We start from the raw sequence: 12,273 nt of genomic DNA on the forward strand, positions 1-12,273 counted from the left end.
AGGTGTATTATTTGCAGCAGTTGAACAGTGACTAAGCAGCTGTTACTTTTTTTCTATAAAACTCATTTAGGATGATCAACTTTAAAAGAATCATGGTTTAACTTAAATATCTGTACTGAAAATTAAACCATATCAGTAGTGTTTTGACAATTCATGAAATAGTTGTTCACTATTATAGTTCATTATATGGACTGAATGGTATTACGCTTCTATTCAGATAAATATTCGATTTGTTTACTGCTCCTATTTTGTAATCAAATTCATTCCATCTAATCTTGTGTAATAGATTAATTTATTTGATAAAGTGAACTACAATTTTGATACTATGACCCATTACTAATGGGTATTATTAACCAACCATTAATATGTTGATATTTTTCCTTACTTTTCTTGTAAATACTTATTTATTAGAATGCATCCAGAACAGCTCGTGGAAGGTATTTATTAAATGAGAGTGCAAGGATATTATTAACTACATCAAGTAAGTTTTTTATCAGAATATCACAAACAATTTTTTATATTATTTGCAATACTTATTTTACTGATTGTGTTATGTCTTTAAAGATGAATGTAAATCTTAATTACTCCTTTAATAAAAGTTTTAAAAAAGTGAAAATTGCCTAACTTTTTAGATTCTTATCAAAATGAATACACTTTCTTATTTCCGCAAAAAGGGATTCAATAATTATAGTTTCCTTCAGGGTTTTGAAGAAAATTTTCAGTAAAAAAATGAAATTGCTTAGATTAACATAAAAAGTGATTGGGAAATAAATAAAGATCATCCTTTAAATTTTAATTTATCATGAAGAAAGTTATTAGGCTTCTAATTTTTTGGCAAAGAATTTAGGTATATCCTTTGTTACAGGATTACACTGAGCAAGCATACCACACATTGTATACAATTGATAAATTCATTTAGTATTTGTTAAGTTCAACACAGAAAAAGAAAGTGAAATACATTATACTGTATATGATTAAAAAAAATCTTTTTTACCCACAGCAAGATATGAATGTAAGAAAATATAATAAATGCAGTATATACAGTATGTAATATATACAGTATGCATTTATTACAATGAAAGATATAAATGAATTAAATATAAGGTATAATTTATTTAATTCAATATATGGTATACATTAAACTAAACTGGAAAAGAATATTACTCTACAAAATCCGTTCACAAAAAAAAATCTAACTTAAAATCAAAATGTAGGATATTTGTTCTAAAAGTATTAGAGAATGTAGGAATTGCTTAGATGGTTTGACATTCTGTGAAGGGAAAATCCTTATATTCACCTTCTCATGGTAGGGAAGTGGACAAGATTAATATATTAAGTGCTTGTACATACAAGCGGCTAACAAATAAGTTTACACCGACTAACACCCAGTATAAGGAATTCGTCCATTACAAGTACCAATGGAATCTTCAGAGGGTGGATGAACAGTGGTGTGTCAGGCACCTCAACTGCCCTTGAAACTGCCGCCAAAAGAAGAGAAACATCTTAAGGAAATCAACGGTATAAGAATTCACAAGGCAACAGAAAACCACTGTATTAAACATCCAAATAATAATTCCTTGTATTATGATTTAATCCTGCCTTCTTCTCTTAAATGTTCCGGATTTAAAATAGCTTCTCATTCAGGGTATGTAACAAAAGAGGTTAGAAGACCAATTGCATAAAGACTTGAAATGTCAAGACTTTGTTAAAGAGTGAGAAGTTAGAGTGAAATGTAAAATTAGAGTGAAATGAAAAGTGGAATTCTATTCTGAAAAGGTGAAAGGAAAATGGAGTGGTAATAATTAGGAGGAATGAAGTAGTATAATGGGTGTAGAAAGTATGTTATATAAACAATATTCGTCGATTAATTACATTAAGGATTGGAATATTACCAAAACATTGAATTATGTAAATGTATGTATGTCAAATCGAATTATGAAGTAGAAGAAGATATTGATGAAATGAATGAAACTAATGAAGATATAATAAAATCAGAAAAAACTGCTATAAGGTACTCATTGGAGACTACAATGCTGTGGTTGGAGAAGGTGAAGAAGTAAGTGTAGTAGAAAAATTTGTGTTTGGGTAATGAATGTAATGGACAACAGATTATTAGGATAAAGAAAACAATATTTATAACCAACATGGATTCCAAAAGAAGAAATGAAGGAGATATAGGTGGGTAGAGTCAAAGAATACTATCAAATAGAACATATTTTACTAGATGAAAGGTATAGGAATGCTTCTAAAAAAGATAATGGTTACCAGGTGCAAATATAAATAGCGACCATCTGCTTCTTAGATGAATTCAAGAATAGCGTTAAAAAAAGAGAAATCAAAGGTAGTTAAGAAATAGAACTTACAAAATTCTAAGAAACTGGATGAGAAAACAATGTGGGAAAACTTACTAAGGCAATTAAAAAAAGGAAAAAGGAAAATAAGTACTGCAAGAAGACCAGGATGAAAATAAAAATAGCATAGTTAAAACAGCAGAGTAAGTAGAAGGTTATTATGAGGGAATTACAGCCAAGAAACCACAGATAAGAACAGAAATTCAAAGAAAGAAAGAAGGAGATATAAGAATAACAAGGAGAAAATGAAAGAGTGATGCATCAAAAATTAAATAATGAGTTAAGGCGGGAAACATAAAAAACTAGGAGAAAAGTGGTCGAAGAAAGAACACAATGATATTTAATAGAAACAAAAGGACCAAAAAGAAAGGAAAAGAACAGTACAATGCAATGCAATGTACAGGAAGGTGGAAAGTGTTGCATAGGGTAAATGGAAAGAGAATGGTAATATGAGAGAAACTGAGGTCACAGATGGTAAAATGTTACTTGAAGTAAGATGGATGATACAAGATAAAGGTGGAAGAAATAGGTGAAGACCTGAATAAGACAAGAGAAAAACCTTAGGAACTAAATGTAGAAAAGGAATAGTACAAAGAACAATTAAAGAAATTAAGAACAAAAACTGACTGGATTAGATGAAATCCTGTAGAATTATTTAAATGCTTAAAGAAAAAGAAATGGAAGAAATATTTGATCTGTGCAATAAGATATGCAGTGCAAGAGAATGGCCTGAAGACTGTGAAAAAGTGAGGAAAAAACATTGTTTCCTCACATTGTCTTTCATTCCTAACAAAACTGGCATCAGAAAAATCTAAAAAAATAAGTTTAATAGCTTTAAAATATTGTTAACAGTTCTAAACTGGAGGTTGCTAAGAATAATGGAAGAGAATGCCGGAGAGGAATAGTTAATAGGAGCCAAAGATGACATTGGGCTACTATATGTGATTGGGAAGAGAGATTTAGAGAGAAGAAAAGGAGTGAGTCCGAGTTTCAAGGACTTAGGGAAGACACTTGATAAAATCAAAAGGGAAAAAATTATGGAGATTCTTAAAGAGAAGAAAAAAGAATGGAAAAACAGAAGATTAATTAAAAACAATTTATGTACAAGACAAAGAATAGCAATGAAAGTAAATAAATATATGAGTCATTGTTGGGGGGTCTAGATTTTAGGCAAGGATGCTGCCTCTCCCTGATGCAATTTAACATTTACATTGATGATATGAAAAATACATATAAAAGAAAAAAGGATAAAAGAAATAAGTGTAGGAGGACGAAAAAAAGATGTAAGGTTTGCTAGTGATACAGTGGTTTGGTAGATGGCACACACACACATACTTCAAAGATAAACTCCTGGAGGAAGAAATGAAAAACTATGGACTGGAAATAAATATAGGAAAAACTAAACTAATGCGAATAAACAACAAAGTTGATTTAGTGGTAAGGACAAGTGAAGGAAGAATAGGAAAAGTAAGAATTACAAATATTTGGGTACTATGGTGACAGAGGACTAGAAGAGTACAATGAAAATAAAGAGAAGGATAGTAATGGCAAAGGAAACCTTCACTAACAAGAGGGAATTACCATGTAGTAAAGGTCTGCACTTACCATTAATGAAGAGGTAGCAAAATGTTATGCGTGGAATATACTCATACATAATTAGATATGTATGGATGTCAACTTACAAAAATATTTATCCTTCCATATTTACTACTGTTGTATGGAAGTGAAGCATGAATGATAAGGAAGTGGGAGAGGAATGGGGTACAGACTTTGAGAGATGGTTTTTGAGAAGGATGGAGGACAAAAGGTAGATGGATAAAGTGAGTAATAAGGTGGTAATGAATAGTATTGATGAAAAAACGGCACTTATGTGGGAAGTACAAAAAAAAGGGAACTGATGAAAGTGGTATCTTGATAACTGCATCGGAAGGATCAGTAAAAGGAGAAAGCAAGGAAGGAAGAAAAAGAATAAAGTTAATAGATGAGACGAAGACTGGAAACTATAAGGTAACGAAGGAGAAGGCTTGGGAGAGAAATTGATGGAGATAGAGATGTAAGAGACCTGCCTCCAGACACAACAAAGATGATGATAATGACACGATGGGTATCTCGATAGTTAAACAATATCATGAGTAGACAACACGAATATTTAAAAATAAAATAAAGATAAAAGTAAATAAACCATTAACAATATTAACTGAAAAATATACAGTACTTCAAAACAATATAAAAAAGATCTTAATCCGGATTCGAATATTTAAAAATAAAAACAAATAAACCTAACACAATATTAACTGAAAAATACACAGTACTTCAAAACAAAATAAAAATATCTTAATCCAGGGTTTTAAAATAACAATAAGAAACAAAAGTAAAAAGAGAAATACAAATAACTTCTTCACAATTCCAGTGAAAAGTGTAAATTTACTGTAAAATATCTAAATCATTTAAACTTCAATTCAGACTTTCTCTGAGAAATTAGTACATGATTATTTTATAGTTTGGATAGGTAAAACTTTTCTAAAGAAAGATAAAACCTACATTATCTTACAATAAGCCAAGGTACATACCCATTCATGAAAAAATGATAGGATTGGTAATAAATGTTTTAAAGTCTTATAGTTGAAAACTTTCATAAAATATTTTTTAACAGATTTTAACTTTAACAGTATATTCGATGTTGGTCCCTTATCATTTTTGATCATTGAAGTTTCTACTTTACTACTGACGATTTAAGTTTTCTAATTAACCAATTCCTATTTATTACGTACACTTTTTAAAACTATAGTTTCTAATAATTTAATTTTGTGATTAGTTTCTAGAATATGCTGGGATACAGATAATTTTTAGGTGCATATCTATAATGAGTCAAACATCCCTTTATTTTCAATCTTTCTTTGAGTTTGCCCTGTATAAATTATATTGTAATTATAATGTTATTACTTCTGAAACAACCAAACAGAAAATCAACCTGTCTTACTAAAAAGGAAACTTTTATTTTTGTAAAAAATTATAATTTGGAGTGGTTTGAGAAAAATTATCAACAGGCATAAAGTTAATATGTAAATTATCATATTAATAATGTAGAGTTATAGCTCTAAGTTGTTAGAGATATAAATTTTCGTTGTCACTGTGACAATTTATCCCGGTGACGACTTATTTATAAAACTTGCAGCATTTTTTTTTAAATCATAATATTTATTTTCAATTATATGAAACCAAATATTCAAATCCAAAGCCCACAGGATTTTATATATATATATATATATATATATATACAAATTTATACAGTTCATGTATGCGTAAATAATTTTCTTTAGTCCCGTTGGAGTAACAATATTGAATGATGGGTCCCCTCCTAGTCTTATATTTCATTTAAATAATCTATTCATCATCAGGTTATAAAATTTAAAAAAATAAATAAATAAAACTGTACATATGGTAAAACTCAATAGCTGCTGCTACATGAGCTATAACTCTACAACCGAAAATAATAAATTTGCGAATAAAAATCTGAATCGCAAATATTTAAATAGAATCTAATTTTATTATTAATCATGGCCTGTTGGTATTGATATAAATTAATTATATAATAATTTCCACTTACCAACAATTTTTTATTATGTCTGAGCGCTTTTTCGGATATTAATCCATCATCAAGAACATCTATGTGTTATGCATTATAATTATTTCATTCACAAATTAATATATTAGATGAATTTTGAATTTTAAAAATAAAACTTATAAGTACAACAATTGATCGTCGAAAGGTAAGAATAATGTCGACGTTGTCCGTCATGTCAGTATGAAGCTCTCATTTGTTATGTTTATCAGTATTTGTTGTGAATCAGTATAACCAACTTAAGAATCAAAATTATTGTTTAATATTTGATCAGCAATTTAAAGATGAAGATACAATAATTGAAGAATTGAACTCATTAAATTCACTTTAGGTCGAAAAAATAATAATGGCATAAATTTCTTAGATAAAAAATTAATAAAAACTGTAAATCTAATAAACTGGATATCGATATATATATATATATATATATATATATATATATATATATAGGAAACCCACTAAACACCATACCATAACTCATTATAATTCGTTTCATCCTTGGAATCAAAAAATATCGACGTTTAATTCGTTAATATACAGACTATAAAATATAAAAATTTAAAACATAACAATAAAAAATTAAACATGGAATTAAATAATGTTAAACATATAGCTATATGTATTATTATATATAAATAATGGATACAACGAAAACCTAAAAAATAAATTATATATTAAAATAAAAAATAAAATTTATATAAAAGATAATATAAAACCAACAAATAATAATAACAGATACAAATATGATAAAACTGAATACAGTATAAATTACAAATCATTCTATAAAATATTAATTTTTTTAAAATTAAAAACTGCATATACAATGAATAATAAAATAATTAACCATATAAATAACAGAGATCCTACTAGAATAATGAAACATAACAATAAATTTAACTTAGATAAACAGGGAGAATATAGTTTTAAATGTACAAATTGCAATTTGGATTATATCGGGATGACAAACCGATAATTTTCGATTCGAATGAATCAACACATTAATTGTACAAATAAGGGAAATAAAGAACGATCCAATTTTGCTAAACATATCTAGAAAATAATGGTAATTACAACATAGATAATTTTATTAATATTCTTGAATATTCCAATAACATTCATGAAACAATTATTATACAAAAATATTATATATATACCTAAATAATAAAAATGATTTGATTGTTTAATAAAAATAAACAAACAAAATTTGATAATGATGTATTCTTTAAACAAATATTAAACAATAATGTTGATTCCTAAGTTGGTTATACTAATTAATACTAATATACATAACAATTGAGAGCTTCATACTGACATGACAGACAACGTCAACATTATTTTTACCTTTCCATAATCAATTGTTGTACTTATAATTTTTGTTTTTAAAATTCAAAATTCATCTAATATATTAACTTGTGAAGAAAACAATTTTAAAGCACAACACATAAATGTTCTTGATTATGGATTAATTTCCGAAAGCGTTCGGACATAATAATAAAAAATTGTTTGTAAGTGGAAATTATTATATAATTAATTTAGAATCTAATTTGTTAAAGAACGTTTATTGGGAAATGATATTAAACGAGAGTACTTATTAAACGAAATTAAGTATATTCCTAGATATATGTGTTTTGAATACAGTATAACAGTATGTGTGTATATGTTTGTGCGTGTATAGGTTTGTTGTTTGCCTTTCATCGTCAACCAGAATTAGGCAACCCAGTCGTATATACATGCAATCCCTATTGTTACTGCCTGAAAGTTGTCACAATGGTTGTACTCACTCTTACTGAGTAAATATTTAACCAAGTCAATATTGAATATTGTTTGCTAAGCTACAGAATTCATATTAATTATCAAAATATTTAGTACAACAGTACCGATTAAAAATAGTAACGCGAAGGAGGTATCGGTTATTATTACATAATTTCATTACAAAGAAACAAAATTACAAGTAGGCTAATATTTCACTAGTATAAAATATTAAAGCAATGTAAAAGCTATCAAAGCTAACAAACGCATAATATTAATTTTCTGTTACAATACGTAGCTATTAAAGGAAATAATTGTAATAAAGGGAAGAAAGGATTTTTATATTGTCGTATATAGAAATCGTACAGTGTGATTTCATAAATTACTTACTTATTATTACGTGCCCAGAAATACTAATGTTATTTTAAAATTAATATTCATAGTTACATGTATTTCAATTGCGAATTGATTTAAAAAAGCTGTTATTCAAGAAATCTGTTTTATCTTTTTTATTTCTTATAACAAAGTGGCAGGAGTAAAATACGTGTTTCATGTAACAGTATCTAGTGCTCGTGTAAAGGTGATTCACAGAATAACGTAGAACTCCTTGCAAATGAATGGAGATATGACAGTTAAATTGAAACGTTTTAATAATAATTTTCGTAATTATGTTGAAGTTTAATAGTCTATCTTGCCATTAATGTAATACTATTTACTACTACTAAATCCAGGGAAATACTCGTGTACGATTCACTCTTCGAACCGATAATTATTTTCTTGTCATCATAGCTCCAGAATTATGCTGCAAGAAGGAAAGTATGGTAATCGGTAATTAATAGGGTACGGTTTTTTTTATTTCTCGACGTTTCATCATTCAGGGACCCAAAAAACAAAAAAAAGTTATGTTCGTAACATACGTACTTATTCGTATTTTGGCATGTTTGAAGCTTAATTTCTTTTGACTGGACATACCGATTTTGATGAAACTTTGTTCAGAGACTCGTGTACATAGGGCAAGTTGTTGGTAAAGGTTTGGAATCAGTATCTCCCCAGGGTGAGGGTAGATAGTTTTTTGAGGTCAATTTCTTAAAATTAGGCAAACACATTATATTAAGCTCATTAGATGCGTGCACGCGAAATTCCCTTTTTCCCCGAAAACTGAAAAACGCTATCTTTTTATTCATTGCATATTTTTTAAATGTATTTATTTTTATATCTTCCTAGTCATAGTAGTAGTGTAAGTGATCATAAAATAAATACTTTGTCAGCATACTGGCGGGGAGGGAACCGGTCAAATTTTAAGAAGATTGGTTTTTTTTTAATTTTTTAAAACTTCTTTTGGTGTATTCTCGAATATCATTAATTTTCACTCTATAAAGATAAATAACCAACGACAGGAAAATATTACAAGACTTTGTTGTCAGTTTTTTTAATAGGATTTTATGCGTAAATTAACCAGTGTGGTTAATATTAATCTAAAACTTTACCTATGAATGGTATTATTTATTTTTTAGTAACAAGGAGAAATTTTTGGGCTATTTATGGCAGCTTAAAAAAACTTAAGATATCTGAATTTCGACAGCTGGTTGATATATTTTTATTTGTTAAATAAAGATTTAAGTTCTTAAGAAATCTTTGTTAACAATAGCGAATTAATATTTTGATAAAGTTTTAAAAATATGTAAAAGAATGGCAAGTTGCAGATAAGGTGGATAAGATAGATTCTTAGTTCGGAAAGGAATATAGTAACTAAAAAAAGAATCCACAAATTTGAGAAACCATCACCCAGAGAAAAGAAAGAGGTGATGATTGAGGAATCATCACTCAAAAATTATTTTGAATTTTGTGACTGACTGGTTTCAGTAAAATAGCCGGGTGACATATATTAACAAGTTTATTTTTTTTTAAATTATACAAAAATTTACAAACCCGCGTCTACATTTATACTACAATATATTTTCAAGATTTCTTTACTTTTATATAAATTTTGTATATGTAATAACTCGGGTTATTTCAAAAACAAAACGAGTAACTTTATTTTTGTCTTAAAAATTAATGCATCATATAAATTTAAAACATGGTTATCAATTTCCCCACGAAAAGACGTAAGTTATGTAATTACTTTTAGAATAACAAAGGCGGTAAGTAAATGGCGTTAAAGGTGCAGTAAATAAAAAAATTAATGAAGCCGCTAAAAGAGAAATAAGTTTTTCTATTACCTCACTCCAAATAATTTAACACAAACTTAATAAATTAGTGAAAAGTTTATATATTTAAATATATACTAGCATCCCTGTCGCGGCTTTGCCGGTGCTATATGGTGACTTGCGTTTCCTGTTGCGGTCAGGAAATGTTTAACCGGTTAGGGCGAGCGAAGTGAGCCCTTCCCGTCTAGCCAAGAGGCTCTACCCTCCTGGAGCCCTTGTGTTCATTAAATTCATGCTTGTGAGAATAATAATGAAGATAGTTAAAATTTGAAGCCTGTTTAATTTATAAAAAACTATCAGTGAATTGTAATTTCTTCAGAGCAACAGTTTGGTCATTGCAGAACTAACTAATTGGCTTTTTTAAATTTCCCGTCGTGGCTTCGTTCGCGAAATATATAATCAGAATTACAAATATAGATTACCATCATAATGTTACCAAATCTCTTAAAGATTGATTAATAGCGGGTGCATAAAACGGCAAAAATGTATAAACATTTATCTGAAGAGTATTTTCGAGCCCAAATCGAGTGATTATCTAGTTTAGTATACTCGAAATTGAGGAAAATTTGCAATCATTGTTCAAATTTTTTTTAATCTTTCTTCATCCTTTTCAAGATCGAGTTTCGCAAAATCTAGAAATTGGTTTTTGGATATTCACATGAAGATTACACACACCAAAGATGAAACTGTTATCTTCCTTTGTTACAGAGAAATTCAAAAAGTAGAAAAATTTAATTTTACCCTATTTTATATAATTCACTATTCACATTATATCTTAAAGAGACCATTACTTTCCTTAATGTTTAATTTTTTTATGTTTTTATTCATTTAATAAATGATTTTATATCAATTTTTTCTATTGTGATTGGTATAAAGCTATGATTTATTCCACAAATTTCTGAGCATTGACCAAAGAAGATTCCTGGGTTTTTTGTTATTAATCTAATTTGTTTGGCGAAATTTTGAGAACATTTAGTGAATTTATCATATTATTTTTCTTCATGAGTTTGTTAAAGCTGTCATTTTAAATAATTCATTTTACTTAGAAAAATAAACTTTAGGACTATCCTCTTACTGAGAGAATTCTTCAGTAAAGTTATTGCCTATCACTAAGAAATGCGAAAATAAACGTGACAAGAGATCATTACATTTAAGTCAATACACGAAAAATATCAATGTTTATAGGTTTATAAGTATTTCTTTTTATTTCGAAAATCAATGTGGAACAGCATGGAAACACCTAAAAGCTACCTTGTTAAATAAATGTATCGAAAAATGAGTATACAGACGAGTACGGGTATACTATATTTACCATGTAATAATATGAATATTACGGAATTCTTGCTTCAAGAATGCAGTAAATGGGAAACGGTTTTGAAAATATACCAGAAAAAAGAAGTGCATCGATTATATATAAAACTAATCTTATTTTTAACTAACTCTCAGCGAGAGTGTTTAACGATATTTTGCTTACATAGAAATTTGTTTTTATATATGGACTATGTGACACAGCACAACTCCTACATGATTATTTTCTATTTGGAAAGAATTGTTCACCGATTCCTATTATTAGCGGAAACAACAATAAATAAAAAAATTAATTATATATCCAATTTTCAATTACATTTATAGATTTTAACATAAAATTTTCTCCTTAATACTTCTTAGCTATACATGCTATAGTGAGTGATATACAACTTGGAAAAAATAAATAAATTGCTGAACTATGAACGTAATCTTCATCAAATTGAAAAACAAGATTGTTTTTACACCATCACCAAGTATCATTTACTTAGAAAATATTTGTTTTTAATTGTTAAACCTTTTTTTCATCATAATTGTCTAATCCGCTCTAAAATAGATGTTAAAACAATTAACTACAATTTCGGTCTTTATTCGACAGTTATTCGTTAATTTTATTATCGTAATGAATTTTTTATATATTACTTGTGTGTTCACATACAAACGTACAAATAATACGCACACTCTCAACAAAATGAAGCAATATTTAAAGCAATCTAAAAATTAAAAATTCTATTTATAAAATAAAATTTTGTGTTTGTTCGAAAGGAAATTAGATTTCTCTTGTAGTCATATCTTTTAACAATAAAAACAAATAACTTTTTTACATTTCAGTGGATAAAAGTTTTATTGAAGGGATTTCGTTCTTAAACTGTTAACATAAATTTTAGAAGACACTACTACATTTATATTTAAGAAAAATAAATTACATTTATTCAATATAAAGCAGAAAATCATAACTTTTAGTTCAGGTTAGAAATTTATGAAATTTTAAATAACTCTAAAAAGAAAAACGCATTATTTTGTATTATCATCAAAGGAT

General features: G+C 27.8%; 1 protein-coding gene and 1 long non-coding RNA gene across 4 annotated transcripts in view; both read right to left on the minus strand.

Moving 5' to 3' along the window:
- Positions 1–6,149, minus strand: part of LOC142322111 (uncharacterized) — a 143,588-nt gene extending 137,439 nt beyond the window's left edge. For both annotated transcript variants that reach the window (XR_012755777.1, XR_012755778.1), the window contains exon 1: positions 5,959–6,149. This is a non-coding gene — a long non-coding RNA (uncharacterized LOC142322111). The remainder of the gene's footprint in view (positions 1–5,958) is intronic.
- Positions 1–12,273, minus strand: part of LOC142322109 (zwei Ig domain protein zig-8-like) — a 705,864-nt gene that overhangs the window by 442,059 nt on the left and 251,532 nt on the right. The window lies entirely within an intron of this gene.

Source organism: Lycorma delicatula, chromosome 3 (genome assembly GCF_047948215.1).
Source record: "Lycorma delicatula isolate Av1 chromosome 3, ASM4794821v1, whole genome shotgun sequence".
Classification (NCBI taxonomy): domain Eukaryota; kingdom Metazoa; phylum Arthropoda; class Insecta; order Hemiptera; family Fulgoridae; genus Lycorma; species Lycorma delicatula.